Here is a 17472-nt window from a genome sequence, read left to right on the forward strand (position 1 = left end):
TTTTTTAACTATATTTTGCACAGTCTTATAGATTTTAAATATATTAATAAATCAAAAAGAAAAATCTGTGAAAACAATGAAAAATCATCATAGTTGAAGAGTGAAAAATAACAAACACTGGCAAAATGTATATTATATTATTAAATTAATCTAATTTTATAGAATATCTTATTGCCCAATATGAATGTTATTCAAAAGTTTTTTAGCACAGTAATAAACTTATCGAAAAATCTTATTTATACGATATTATTTACCTTGTTAAAAAATAAATATTCGTAACGTCAATGTTCACAAAATTATATTTTTAATTACTAAAACCTTAATTTATTTTAAAATTTTAAAATAATTAAATGAGAAGCCAAAAAATACACAATGTTAGTTTTCACCTTGCTTGTTTTCTGACAAAACGATTGATAATAAAAAAACAGGATCATAAAAATAAAATACCGTATCGAGAAACACCTTCGATGAGTAGACCTTAGTCCTTAACAAATGCCCCATGAGCTGACTTTTTGATTTTGATTTTATTCTGAAACAGAAAATAGTGTCTTACATGTATATTATATTAATTTGACAAAGTATTTTTATATTGTATAAATGAGCTTCTATGTACGAACCATATTGCAAATTTTTAACCAAATGAATTCCTGTATTATTTTTAATAGTATTATGTTAGAGTTGTTTGAAATGTGATATATAATGTGTGTCAAGCTCCTAGTAGTTAGGTTATAAATTATACTTGTGCTTATAAATTAACGGATATAAAATAGTTTATTTTTTGATTTATATTTTATTTTTATTTTTATTCTTATATTTGTAACTTGTCGTTTTTAATATACAGTGTGTCCCATAAGTTCCGTATCACCCTTAATATCTCCACGGGAAATCAATATATTTGAACGCGGTTTTTTTTAACAATACTTAATATGAAAATTCTGATCGAATGGCATAAAATTAAATTTTATTTTTAAAAAATTCAAAAATTCAAAAAAAAAATTGTTATGTATTTAAGAATTTTCAATTTTTAAGACAGCCATTTTCTTGAGCATACTTTTTAAAACAGTTCAAAAAAAAAATATTAAAATTGAATAAAAAATGACCAAGTTAGAGCAAATTATGTTTTTGAATAATTATAACAAAAAAATGAATTGTTTTACATTTCAATAATCCAGTTTCGTCACCTAGGTCGTTCGATTTACTTCCAATGGATTTTTTTTTTTTTTATGGGGTTATTTAAAAAATTTTGTTTATCCGTCGTGTTCATTGCCTGATCTCCGTGAGAAAATTGAACAAAATATTCAAAATATTTTACCTGAGACATTAGAATATGTTAAATATGCTTGGGTCCAAAAACTTCAGCTCTGTGTTACAAATAATGGAGGTCACTTCTAATATATATAAAAAAGAATGTAATGCATTATTTTCGTTTTTATGTAATAAAATCTTCTTTTTTTTTCTATTAACAATCAAGTTTAAAAATGTTATATGAATTTTAATTTTAATATTTCCAAAAACTCCACTAATAATTAAATATTTACAGATTGCCATAAAAAATCATCGTTTCAATTGAGATTGATAAAATCGAGCAATTCGTGTTTTGCTAGATAACAACTATTATTATAATTATTCAAATACATAACTTGCTCTAATTGATCAATTTTTATACAATTTTAATATATTTTTTTTTTTAACTGTTTTAAAAATGTTTTAAAAAACATGCTCAAGAATCTTAAAAATTGAAAATTCTTTAACACATACATTTTTTTTTTTAATTTTTGATTTCTTTTAAAAAAAAAAATTAAATTTTATGTCATTTGATCAGAATTTCCATACTAAGTATTGTAAAAAAAAATCCGCGTTTAAATATATTGATTTCCCGTGGAGATATTAAGGGTGATACGAGACTTATGGGACATACTGTATTAAATCATTATTGTATTCATACGACAGTACAACATTTACTGAGCCTATAAAATTACTTATCAATGATAAGTGATGATAATGATAAGTCATCATATTAGCAACGAAGAACGATATCTTATAGAAGAGAAAATGCTTTGTAAATACTTTGAGTGAAATAAAAGAACTAAAATAGTTTTGTGAAAAACATTGTGAATATAAATTAAAATATAAATCAAATCTATAAAAAAAAAAAGGATCGAAGCAAGAATTCAGGTAAGGAAATAGCACTTTTTTTCCCGCCAACCAAAATTATATAAATATTATAGAACAGATTTTTTTTAGTATAATTATTTACTTATATTTGAAGGCAATAATGAATCAACTGTTGATCGAAAATCGAAAATAGGTTCTATTCTCATACACATTAAATATTTTTCATTTTAAAATGACAGTTGTTTAAGTGTTTCATAACGAGGAAATCTTAATATTTTATAATCTTTAAATAAGACTTCAAGTCCAAAAATTTAATTTTATAGAAAAACATAATGTTAATAAAATAAATAAATGATACCTGCAACTAAAACAATTTCAATTTATAAATAAACATGAGCTAATAATAAGAAAGTTTTTTAATAATAGATTAAAATTAAAGATAAAAATTGTAAAAAAAAAACCATCAATTTATTTACAAGATACATACGATACTCTTTCGATGTAGATTCACGATCAGAAAATAAAATAATTATTGTACAACCCAATACGATATTGTATATACTTTTATATAAGTACTCGTACATTCATTTCACTCAAAATCTAAAATAGAAAAAGGTATAATAATTATTCGCTTTAAATTAGACTAGTAAGACAATTTTTTTCAATTTCAACTAATCTTGTGTAAAAGCATTTACACCGTATAAACAGGGCCGTATTAGCGCATAGGCACTATAGGCACTGTACCTAGGGCCTACGAATAATCTATGGCTACGATTTATATTATGTAAATTGGTGTAAAAAATTTTTTTTTATAGTTTTTGACAATTTATATTACATATGCTTTGGCTTAAAATGAATTTTTTTTAACATTTGTTAAAAATGTTATCGTATAATAGTTGTCATATAAAAGTTTAGGTTTGATTTTTAACATATGTTGTAAATATTATTGCTTTTAAAAGCTTAACACTGTATGAGATTCAACACTTGCTCTCCCAAAGAGAAGGTTTCTTAACCATTTAAATACTGGACAACGGCCCTGCAAGGACTAGGTGCCTAGGGCCTACGATAATGTTAATCCAGGCCTGCGTATAAACATTAATCATAAAAAGTAATTTAACCAGCAGCATAATTGAAAAAAATATATTGAAAATTATAATGCCGTGAATTTTAAAAGTTACGTTGATAAACGATAATTTTATTTCATGGGCCACAACTATGCGAATACATCACTGGATTTTTGGCTAAATAGTATTTTTTCATGTTCTTAAAAATAAATATCAAAGCGCCGTGTATGTAGCTACATAATATACACCTCAGTTGTTTATAATTGACCAAGGATAGCAATGCACGTACATATAGTAGTGAATAAAATATACATATAGCGCGATCTATTTTTGACATAAAACAAAAAATACTTTCTTGTGCTATACTACACTACTCCGCCAGGGTGCATTAGTATACATAAGTCTTATTTAATATGTATGTTAAATAAGAAAAAAAATCAATGAAAAGAAACTATTATTATTTATGTATGTTTTCTATGTTATCAGAAATATAATTTTAAGTTCATGTTGAAAAATTAATTTTGTTCAATACATAATTGATAATATTATGTAAATAAAATATATAAAAAAATATTAACTTACTATTCATAACAGCATATATGTTTATATACGCACATGTATATTGCTTAATCGTGTTATATTCAAATAACTATTGTTAAAAAAAAAAAAAAAAAAATGGTTGTAAAATAATAATAAATAAAACTATAAAATTACAAAATACGTATAATGATTGAAAATTTGTTCAAAATATAATACTTATAATAAATTATAACCATTGTATATACTTATACAATTATTATAATCCATGAAGATAAATAGTTAAGAGGTAGACTAATGAAATAATAAAAAAAAATTGTTATGGAAGTATAAAAAAGAAAAAATAATATTGAAATTGGGTAGTTAGAGAAATTAGAATATTTCTGTCGGAGAAAATAATTTGGAATACATCATATATAATTATATATGTCATATATTATCTTATCAATATGGAGTATACAATGTAAGTCACTGTCCAAGAGTATCTGAAAAGTGAGAAAGAGAAAGTTTGAAAATTAATGAGATTAGAGTTGAGCAATGACAATGATTCTTTGTGGACACCACATAATAAATTAAATGTTGGTTTGGTCATTTAATCTAAATAAATAACTAGTATAAACATTTTGTTTTTATTTACTCAGTTAAATTATAATTGAAGGTAATAATTACATTAACATAGTATTCATAGTTCAGTTATGACGAAATAATATCTAAGATCATTCCATTACGAGTATAATAATGTTATCACGATTTGAAAATTTATTATATTTGTTTTATGAGAGTAATTTTATTATACAATATATGTTTCATTCGATACGACTTATACTTAAAATAAGGCAATCATAATACGTCATTTGAGTTTATACTAAGATGTTAAATAATCAATGTATTATCATTAAGGAACGGATTTTAATTTAAATAAATATTTTTATGTAGTTTTAATATCAGAAAATTTTTGACATAATATAAAATATATATATATATTATATGAACGTTTCATTTAATTTTGAATGAACTGATGCTAATTTCATTTTAAATATTTTACTAATAAATATACGTAATCTGTATTATTGTAGAATTTCCGTTTTTATTTTAGTATTTTACGATGGACGAAAATATATGATTAAGTTTGTACATTATCTTATCTAGGAAGTAGGTACAAATTTCAAAAAACTTGAAAAATAATTTAGCATTTTCATTTTGGACTTTTAGTTGATACTATTTCAAAATTAGAAACTGCTAAATGGCATTAACCGAGTGCCTAGAAATAGTAGATAATGCCATTAAGCAATTAGAACACGTTCCTCGAGAAATTAGAGTTTTAACAAACTCTAAATCACAAAACATATTGAGAAAAAACCCAGGATTTAAAGTTGTAAAGTCGAAAGAGAAATACTATTAAACAAAACTCCAAATAGCAATTTATAAATAGACTACAATCCAAAAGAATTAACATGTATGAAATATGCACCTGTCACTTCCGTTGATGTGGAGAAATCATTTAGCCGTTTTAAACTAACACTAAGATCTAATTACCGAAATTTGAAATTTGAAAATATCATATTATATGTCGTTTCTAATTGTTTCTCCCAAGAATATTCGGATGATTCAGAATAATCATTTTTATTTTTGTATTATGAATTATTTATAAATTATAGTGAATTATATCTTATTTTCAATTTCAATATTTCAATATTATAAATAAATATTTATGAATTAATAAACAAATATATATTTAAATATTTTTAATTTTTTACTTAATTTAAATCAAATCCCTAATTATCACTATAATTTTCTGAGAAAAATATACAGTATTATGACACCCTCTGATCGATTGTATGAATCATTTGTTCAAATTGTTTTCTATTCTAATGCATTTTTTGATTATGACCATTATTTAAAACCAAGTTAATGTAGGTTTCACAGCTTTCTGATCAAGCCTTCAAATTTTATTTATTCTTACAAAAAAATATGCTTATTTAAAAACACTATCAAATTGTAAATATTTGTATAAAAGTATTTCAATAAAAAAAGATAAAAAAAATGATTATTAATTTTTTTAGTGTAAATAAATAAATGATCTAGATTCTAGAACGTTGAATTTTTGATTACAATATTTTCTGAGAGTATATGAATTTTCCGTTGACGATAATAATACGTCTTGTAAAACTATAAAAGTGTAACACTTTTCATTATGACAATCGTTTTGTATGTCATCGAGTAGCGGCGAGGCGAAGATGGGTACAAAACGGTTAATTGTCCGTGTCGAGTATTAAAAATGTTGGGCAGTGGCAGCGGATACAGTGATTTATAATAACGTGGCCTCGTGACCAATTGTATAGTGATACCCCTTGGCTCTTGGGCTTTGAGTAATATCACTATAAATGATATTTTGATATCCATATAATGTTTTTTGCACTTGGCTGATCTGCTATTGAGTCGTAAGCCTGTGCGGTTATGCAAGACGTATAACGTAACTAACTAAATTGTTATATTACTAGCAAAATGAACCGGCCCATAGACTATAATCGTATATGAACAAACTATTTTTAAGGTGTTTGTGTAGATAATTATAATCGCATTTTTGTTCAATATTATACTTATTATTTATGGTTTTACTTATATCTACATGATATTATTCTGATAAATAATTTTGAAAGTACCTACATTTTGTGTTTAGTAGGTACTTTGGTATTCATAATTCTCAAGTTAATTACCTGATTAGTGTTCAAATATTTTTCTCACTAAAACTATTTACAATCTAAAAACTTATATTTTATTTAAACTGTAGTATTAGTTAATAAAGCTAAAAAAATGTAAGCAATTTTAGAACAGATAAAGAATTTATGAAACTTGTAAACGGATTGCTTAACAATTTTCCAAAGCAAATTATGAAAAGTATGCAATATATATGAAAAATTATGCAAAGTATGAAATTGATGTATTTCAAGAACTCTGCAAATGATTACCAAAACTTGATAGAACAACCCTAAAAAATGAATATATATGATTTAGCAAGTGAATGTATGCTCTTATTGATGGCATGTCTCCAAATACATTACACAAAAATTAAATTGCATCAAAAGGTGATATTAATCAAAATAGTGATTCTGATGAGCCTTTAAATGAAGAAAACAATGATTCAAATATTAGTTCAGAACAATTACTTTAAGTCTTGTCAAATTATAAAATACTTCAAAGTTTTCCAAATCTACACTATGTGTATAAAGTTTTACTGGCAATTCCTGCTTCATCTGCCAGTACAGAAAGAGCTTTCTCTAAAGTAAATAGTTTTGTGTTCATATTATGACTAGAAAATTATTTGTATAAACTTAACTTAAATATGTAGGGTCTTAAATAAAAATGACAATTAATTTTTAACTTTAACTTTGTAGGTAAAACTGATTCAGATTCGGTTAATATCTACGACAGGAGATAATAGATTGAAAAGTTTAATGCTTCTTTATTGTGAAAAAGATTTTAATATTGACTACAAGACTGCAATCGATACGTTTGCTGCCATATCCAATTTATTATAGGATATCTTAATTTTAATTTAATATTAAAAACAATTAATTAATAATATTTATAGTAATATTATTGATGATAATATTTATTTATGTTACACATGTATTTTGTCTTATTTTGAATTGCTTACTTAATGTTTTGATTTTATTGACAACTCAGCAAGATGTCTGATACTATTATACATATTTTATTAAGTGGTATATTTTATATAAATACAAGACAATAAATAACAGAAAGTTCCCTAAAGTATTAATATGACGTGTGGGGACAAAGCTCGTACGGATCAGTTTGATTTAGGTGGTGGTGGCTGTAGTAAAATATTTATAACTGCCAAAATTCATGTTTGCCCCTTGCTAATAATTCTATCGATACAACCCTACCATCAAATAAAGTGTGTGTGCACGTGAGCGAATTTTTCGAGGGACTAGAGGCTGAGTCTCTTTTAATTGACGCATGTTTGGTACTACTCGGAGTCTTCGGCTCGAACAATACTGAAACCTGTGTCGACTATACAAAGTTCGACGTCAATTTTCTTTTAATGAATTATAATAATATACGCGTCTGCGCGGTCTATCGTTGGGCGTCTGTCAGTGGATCTCAATTAGGCTGGTCTGGAATGGTCTAACCGAAGGTCGATTTGCGTTTTTGGGCCATGGCGACACGACGGTGTTCGGGGACAATAGTGTGTTGTCAACGTGACCGTGAATCGCGCGGTCAGCGGTTTCGGGGCATTTCATGGTCGTCCGAGACGCAAGTTCAACAGCGGTCGGTTATAAGTTACGATGTTGAAGGCGATTACGTATGGGCGGACTAAGTTGTCGAATCAAAGGCGGCTAACAATAATAATAATAATAATAAAAATAAAATGAGATGCCGACGGCGAGTGATGATGACAACGACTATGGTGAACACGAAGACGACCAGACCGTGGCCGAAGGGGGAGAAGAGAAGATAAATAAAAAAGATGTACGCCTGTATCACGTGTATGTTGTTTTCCTTGCACTCTTCAGTATATTAGTGGTTTGCAATCGTCTTTTTCTCTTTGTTTTTATTTATTTATTTTTTCTCTCTCTACTGTAGTTCGCGCGTATATATTATTACAAGACGAGTCAGATTTGTATTTAATTTTAGATATACCAACATTGCAGCAGCACGGTCTCCTTAATGAACCGCTTTCAACGCGTACAGTTTCACGCGTCAATCGTATCTGCACGGGGAAATAAATATGTACACACAAATATCACTACGAGTGAGAAATAAAACAAAAAACCAACGTGCACCCAAATTATTTCATTATATCGTTCGCGCATTTGTACGTAGAATTACGGTCGGTGATGACGACTATAAGTTTGTACACGTGTGTATTTTTTACTATCTCCTTTAGACATTGAGGGTTTTCCAAATTTAAACGGTACATCAAAATACATATACACAATATTTACGTATTATGTATATATATATATTTCTCTAAACGAAAATAAGAGAGTGTGAAGTATGATACACATTTCTAGTACCACCTGAAACCATAATTTTAAATATACATTAAAAATCATAAAAGTATTCATACGTGATTTTGAATTGCTCTGAATCGATAGTTTAGATATTTAATTATATATTATCACATTGTCTTGTGTATTTTGCAGTTTCAAAACGTAATACGTAGACAGATTAATGTTGCTATCACTATTAATAGTTAATACGAGTACTATGATATTGGCTAAATTTCGTATGAGATATGTTCAATAAATATAAATGTTAGGAATATCTTATATCTAAATAATAAGTTTTTATTTTGAGTGAGTACAGCTAACCTTGAATATTTCCGCACTTCTATCTTCAATTAATTAAAATTTTATTTTTATTAGATATTTTTTCAAACATCATAGAAAGTTTTTATCATTTTTGAATATATGTTTATAAGGTTAGATTATTTTATTACATTTGTAAGAAATAGGTATCTATAATAAACATATGAGTTGTAGTTTTCATGTAACTTTCATTGAATATTAATTTTTATAACTCATTGTTTTGCCAAAAAAACTATTCATTTTTAATTTTTTTTATAATTGTTCATGTAATAATAATCTATACAAATAAAATATAATTACTAACGAAATCAAAAACTCATCAATGTTGAACATTTTCTGTTAATCGAACTCGGGTTATAAATTTTAAATTTGAATAAAGTAATAATCATCAGTATTCGATTTTGATTACAACGGATTTGTTGTGATTTGTATCATTTTGTCAATTTTATTAACAATTCTAAAAGAGTTGGGAAATGTTTTTAATTGATTTAGAAATTAAAAATAAGGATCAAATTCGATACTGTAGTAACAATTCACATGTAAAATGTTGATTGTTCCATTTAAAGAAAAAATGTATGAAGATTATTACAGAAATAAATGCACATTAGCATAAAGGTAATAAATTGTTTTCTTTGCGAGTTATTTTTTACACTTATCATTCAGTAATCATAAGAAATGTTTATAAAAATTTCTTAAAATAATAAAAAAAAAGGAACGATAAACGTTATATGTTGTCCTACAAGTGGCTAAAATCGATAATTAAAGTAATATTATATAATTTTCTTTTTTGAATTATAATATTATGATGTATTTAATAATGAACATAATTTAACGATAAAAATAAAAGTATTAAATAAAATTAGCATAAGTCATCCAAGATCTGTTAAAAATATAATACGCTTAGCTAATTGTTCATTTATAATTTACATTTAAGTTAATAATTTTTAATAAATAATCACATTAATTAATTTATAAATACACTTTTTGAATTTTAAATCAGTAATGATTAAAATCATGATAAATTATCTACTAATAATTTTACGAGTATATTGTTAAATCACATTATTATAAATATTTCTGGAAATTAAATAAAATAATTTATTATTTCTTTAATGTTATGCATATATACGTATTTAATTCGTTAATTAATGTGCAAATTGATTTAGAAAATCTGTAATAATTTTAATGGATTGCAGTACAAGGAATAAATCCCAAACTGTCTGTTATTTTCTTTGATCCTTTATTAATTAGTTCAAAGACAATATTCAAGACTATTATAAATATCCGACTGACAAGTTGACGGTCTTCCAAATTATGGATGTTTCTAAAAAAAAAAAAAGATCAGTATTTAAGTTGACCGTGAAATTTAGAATTGAATCTCAATCGATTTATAAATAAAATGGATACCTATTTTATGAAATAAATAACATTTTTATTTGGCAAAACTAAATATTAAATTTTTATAATTAGCTTATCAATTAAAAATATTAAAATTGTGCACATTATGGTTATATTATGTATTTTATTTCTAATTTAACCTTGTATTTTTATATACATTTTTTTTTGGTTATTATATTCAAAAGTATTAAACGAAAATTATTTACCATCAGGGACTCGTACGATTTTTAAGTGATTTAATTAATCGGCCAGACACAACTGATATAGATATTTATCATTAATCATTGGTTACATAAATATGTGTACATACTAAAACTTTTAATGGAGTCTCTATTTATGAAATAATTGTATTCTTTTTTATTTTCTGTATAAAATAGAGTCATTTGTTAGTTAAATCATCTCTCATAAAATCGATGAAAACAATTATCAATAAATTATTTCAGTTCGCAGTTCATAGATTTTCAAATTTTTATATTTAATATTATAGTACCTTAGTATATTTATTTTCATATTCATCATATTTTAATTATTTCAGTAAATATATTTCTTAAATCAAAAACATCGATTGAATTAAGCATGTTGTGAACTCGAAAGAGCCATAAGTAAAATAAAGCATTAATCAGTGAATTACAATATAAATTAAGTATGCTATACTAGCAGATAATTAATAACACTTAGAACATTATACCTAACAATAAGAATATATATTATTCAAATGGGAGTCTGACGAATTTAGATTAATAATTATTTTAGGTTAATGCAACTCGAGACACCACTATATTATATTTAGATATTATAAACGGCACATACAAATATTTTTAGTCGACATTAAACATTGTCTTTCTATAGCTTGATAACACACTTTTTTGCGGTCAATTAATAAACTATGAATCATGTCAGTAAAAATCCTAACAATAATTTACATTTTACTATTTATATCTCGTGTAATAGAACAAAATTATATTCGTTTAATGTAAGAAGTACCTTTCTATTCAATATTTAATCGTACTGAATATTGATGTTCTAAGATATGAAGAAGTTTAAGAGGTTTAGGTTTCAATATCATGAATTAAATGTTTATGTCATTTAAAATGAATAGTATGCCATTCATCTGAATGTTAACTGTAGAGAAATCTTCATTTATTTGGTTATGTCTTCATTATTTTAACAGCTTAAAGTTAGAAATTAATAATATAAGTTTTTATGTATAATTTAATAATAATTGACGAATCTACTGCTGGATTATAGGTAAAAAAATGTTATTTTTTACATATTATCTAACGAATATAACTTCTATAACTCCTTTATTTTAATAAGTGTAATCAAATTTAATTTTTATATAAAAAATTTTTTGTTGATTAGATCAAACGAGAAGTATAATCCCTAATCCAATATAAAGAAAAGACTTAACTATAGTATTATTTAAGTATTTATACTATCGTAGGACTCTGGAAAATATTGCAATAAATTAGTATATTATTGAAGAGTAGCCTATGAATAATACATTAATATAGTTGTGATATAAATTAAAATGTGATTGAATAAGTATGCCAAATTTATAGATTTTTTATTTATTTATCATTAAACTATGATACTGAGATAATTAAAATGTATTTTTTTATAAAGATAAACGTTATTTAGTTTGTTTCAAGTATAAAATAAGCATTTACTAATAAAATCATAAAATAAAAATTCATATTATGAAACTATTTTGTTATTATCCGTTTAAAGCAATAAGTTATTAAAACATATTGTTTATCTCACTTTCATCACGTAAATATACAATTTGTGAGTATGAATTATCAATTGAGTAATTAATAATAAAAATTTCAATTTTTTTTTTAAAAAAAAGCCCGAATATAGTAATTCTTATTCAAGAGAGTTAAAAGCAACTTTGTCTCAAGGCCAATTATAATCAAAACAGAGAGCAACGACCGGAATCGGACTTTTAATTTTTTATACATGTCTAAGGAAAGTAACACCCAAAAAATATATATTTTTAGCAAAATAATTAATTCAATTAAACGAATGAAAAAAAAAAAATAGTACGATCAAACATTTATAATAGTTTATGATTTACACATATCCTTTTTTGGTGTTTTAAAAATGAGTACTAAATATATCACAATTTCATTTGAAATTTAAAACAATTTGATATTTACTATTTTAATGTACCTTAAGTTTGTTTTGTCAAACTGTGAAATGTTTTTTTTTAGCTTTTTTCCCATAATTTATATATATGCCTTCTGAGATGTAATTAATAAATTATGAATAGAGAAAAAAAGCTTTATATCAAAATTAACAAATAGATCATACGTTTCTAATCCTATTACACAGAAACATTATATCAGTCTTGTTTTTTCTTAAACGTTTGGATCATACACATTAATATGCGATGAACTTCTTCAGAGTTCTTTAGCTCTAATGTTTTATATTGATTTTATTTTTTAGAATAGACTACTTAGTGTCGTAGATTAAAGACGAAAATACCGCTATTATAACGTCTAAAAAAGAATTATGGCATAGTACAATAATTTATCATGGTTCGAAAAAAAAAACAATGGTTTCCCAATGGATGCGGGTAGGAGAATAACAGCTATTAGATAAAAAATTCAAAATCGTTATTGGCTGATACGAAAGGAACCGAGTGAATACGTATTAATATTGTGTTTTGATTTCGGGAACACTTATTATTCGTCTCGGTCGCGTATTAGGGAAACATGGAAAACGTTGCACACCGTGGTTGTATCACACCCGCGGTCGCTTATTGTTCGTCGTAAGCACTCAGTGCTTAAGCATATAACGACGGTGATGATGATGATGATGATGATAATAATAATAATATTCATATGGAAATACGGCACGTAAATATACGCGGCGGCACGCCTTAAAAATAATACCACTCTTAGACGTTTGCACGTTTGTGATAACGATATAATATATATATATATATATATGTATACATGTATATTATTGTTATGATAACATTAAGTTAAAAAGATATCATAAAATTGCGTTAGGAAATGTTTGTAGCACGAAAAAAAACAATTCTCACCCATTCAAATGTTTTCCAAGTACGGGTCTTGGGCGATTTCATAATACTGCGAGAACGACAGCGTGAAAACAAAAGCTGTGCTGGAACACGTTGACGTCACGACTACGCGCATATACTAGGCACATTACGCGACGACGATAAAACGTGCACACACTCAACTACTAACAATCCGCTAGCCGAACCGTCATCTCGATTCTCGACGCATACCATTATATTTATAGATACACTAGCCACTATTTTGCGTACCCACCATCAGTCTTCTTCTTTTTTCCTTTTTTTTCCCCTCTTCTCCTACTATTACGACCACATTTACTACTACTACTATCAAGTCTAGTATTATGATTACTATTTACTATATTACTACTTCTATAACTGATACTACTACAACTACTAATAATAATAAAAATATGATAGTTGCTACTATAATTATAATAGATAGTAATACTTATTTATAATATTTAATACTGTCGGAAAATGTACGCTTAAGCCGGCAGCATAACGTATTGAATAAAAACCGACTTTTTAAGTAGACATTTTAATTATTTGTACAACAAAATTATTAGGTATTATACTAAAACATATTATGTTATTTGAGAGGGGGAAGTATTTATTTATAGATGGTAGTTTATTTTTCGTAATATTAATTGTCTCACCGCTAGATACCGTTCAAATGTATACAAAAATAATACTTGTTTTACTGAGATTGATCAACATTAAAACATAGTTCAGTTAAAAATCTAGACGATAAGTCAATTCCAGATTTTATTATCAATTTTGTAAAATATTCGAAATTAGCTAACCATACATAAAATATAATTAAAATATATACATAATATTTTAAGAAAATAACAACATGTTTCTTCATTAATATATAAAAAAAAAACATGTATTGTACAATTGTTGAAAAGTTTTACTGATTATTAGGATAACATAAATGGGTAATTAGTAAATTGATCGTTTACCATTTAACTCGTTACAAACAATAAATCTCTTTTTCTAAGTTAGAATCGATAACTGGTATAAAATAACTCCCAGTCATATTTCATACATTCCAGCTTTAAAATTTTGCATTAATTATATAAAAGTAATTTATTGTAGTAAAATTACACCATAAAAGAACTTGATGAAAGTATTGGATATGCTACTGGTCCAAATATACAAGTAATGCAATTGCTACAAATTTGTTTAGGAATCGATACAAAATAATTTAAATTTTTGATAGACATTTCGCAAGTATAGTCTTTAATAGAAAATATTATATATACAATTACAATACTATTTTTAATTTATTAACTCAAATTAAGTACAGGTAATTTAATTTATGATACTTATTAAGTCTAATTCGTTTATTGAGTTTTATTCACGTTAATATTGAGTTCATTAAACTTAAAGCTATATATCGCTACCTTAACAGCAACAACATGTATCTCATTTTTGGTACTTTTCAAGAGAGACAATAAACTAATTTAATTGTTGCTTAATACTTAATAAATCAGTTTCAATATAATAAAAATCTAATAGAACATAAAAAAATTATGATAGGTTTATTTTTTAAAAACAATATTGGTTTGAAAACTAAGAAGTTGTCTTTATATTTTTTTCTTATTTCATTAAAAACGGTTAAATTTTCTTACTTAAAAAATTATTATTCGCGTTTGTAGAGATTTTTTGTTTATTAACAAAGCGGAAATATTATTATTTTTATTTAGTATAGACTATATAAAATAATAAAAACTTATAAAACATTTATTCGTTACATTTTTTCGAATATTTTTATTTTTAATGTTCTTAAAATGTACTTATTGTACAATTTAATATGACGCGGATTATTATAGTTTATCATATTTAATATTATTAATATTATTCTTTATTGATTTTAACTCGATTTGCATCTAATCACCAGGATATTCAGTAGAATGTTATTGCTCTATTCATGTCCAACCTTTGTTGCCACGGAAATGGTAATACTTTAGATGTGTATTACCATAATGTGATTCTATTTCAGTTTTGAAAATAAGCTAATCGTTAAAATAATGAGAAAAAGAAAGTTTTAACAAGAAGGAAATACTAAATGGTGGAGCCAAGCCAAAAACTCTAAAGCTTCTTAAACTCGATGCGTTATAGATATAGCTGATGTAAAAAAATCCATTACCATAACATTGATACACTATCTTACTATTATTATACTATTATATATATATATATATACATATATATTTTACTATATAATAAGTCTATATTGAGAACATTAGATTAGTAATAAATCTAACACACCTCTAAAACGTATTAACACTTATGTAACTAAACTCCACCGCTATCTAACTTGTTTTTATTATACATCAGCAAAATTTCAATATATAGGTTCTAATTTGAGAAATAAAAAAATAATCGATTTGCTTTAGGTCTTGAATCAGTAAGAAAAAAATTGACAAACCACAATTTTTATAATTATTTATAAAATTTAATAAAAATGTAAATCGCATGATATAAGGATAGCACTGATGCAAAATATATCAGTAAATTTATTAAAACGCATATCAGGATATAATGATACGATACAGGTCTTTGAAAATGGGGCAAGGTACAAAAGCACATCTAGCAAAACTTTTACAATTATTACGTGAAGAGCAAAAATAAATTAATCGAAACATTAATTTTACAATTTCAATTTCATTATTTATTATGATGCGTTTGAAAACAATAGTGAATCTTCTTTTTTATTTAATAGTTTTTAATTATTAATGGCTTTTAAAAAAATTCATTAGACATGACAGACAAGTACCAAATCTAAGAAGAGGGAGCAAGTGAGTATGCATGGTCCAGGTGCTGTTGGAATAAGGCCCTCTTCATTTATAAACAGTACATCCCAAAATATTGAATGTGAAACTGTGGGTGAAAAGAATGCTAATACTTATAGGCGAAAAGGGGAAACTATTTTATCAAATTTGGTCGAAAGGAGGCCGTGGGCGAAAAGAGGAAGGTCCTTTTTGGGCAAAAGTAATTCCGCCCTGTAAACACTACTCATGCCTATTGGACAAAGTAAACATAATTATAAAACGTGTATTGTATAGGTATATTAACCGGGTAATTGGTACATTATCTACCTTTGAGTTGACAAAGTTTTTTCATAAAATAAAATAAGATAAAATATCAATTGTAGGTAATATTAATAAAATACGATAAAAAAATACGAATATAAATTGTACATTATGAATCGTGCATACTAAATCGTGTGCATATTTTATAGTAATTTTTAACTTCAGTGCGGTTCTATCGGATTTTGAGTTATTATTATATATTTTGAGTTTATTAATATTTGATAATTTAGTATTTTTTTAAAATACTTGTCTTCTTAAAAAGAAAAATTTTATGTGAGTTTTAATAAATTAATTAATGTAAATAATGAGAATTTGGTAAATTTGACGAAATCAAAATATTATCACTAGAGCTCGGATGTTTATGACTTAGCATATTTTTTTCGTGCAGCCAGAATTACACCGGAGTGAGATACAAATTTGATTCATGAAGTCTATATTATAAATATGCAAACTTTTTTTGCATATTCTTGCATATTTGACATTTTTGAGCATATAAATGCTTATAATGATAATTTATAGATTTAATGGCATATTTATAATATTTTAAATATAATGTAAACATAACACTTTATACGGTTAAAAACTCATATATTTATATCACTATGTGTATACACGAATGTCGGAATCGCCTGTCGACGATCATTATCTTATCGCCTATCGTCAATAGATTAATATTATAGGTATAGGTAAGTATAACAGTACAGTAATCCCTCGTTATCCGCAAAGGTTACGTTCCAGCAAACCTGCGTGGATAGCGAATCCGAATATATATTTATATTTATAGTAATTTATTTCTATCATGCATTTTTTTTATAACTTTTTTTTAATTAATAATAACCCCCTTTTTGCGTATATTTTTTACATATTTT

General features: G+C 25.4%; 1 protein-coding gene across 1 annotated transcript in view; it reads right to left on the minus strand.

Moving 5' to 3' along the window:
- Positions 1–13682, minus strand: part of LOC112682133 — a 44203-nt gene extending 30521 nt beyond the window's left edge. The window contains exons 1-2 of the mRNA XM_025552650.1: positions 13506–13682; positions 448–529 (exon numbers count right to left, since the gene is read on the minus strand). The gene's annotated coding sequence lies outside the window, so the exon portion shown is untranslated. The remainder of the gene's footprint in view (positions 1–447; positions 530–13505) is intronic.
- Between the last annotated feature and the right edge of the window lie 3790 nt (positions 13683–17472).

This window comes from Sipha flava, unplaced genomic scaffold (genome assembly GCF_003268045.1).
Source record: "Sipha flava isolate LNK unplaced genomic scaffold, YSA_version1 103_pilon_pilon, whole genome shotgun sequence".
NCBI classification, from domain to species: domain Eukaryota; kingdom Metazoa; phylum Arthropoda; class Insecta; order Hemiptera; family Aphididae; genus Sipha; species Sipha flava.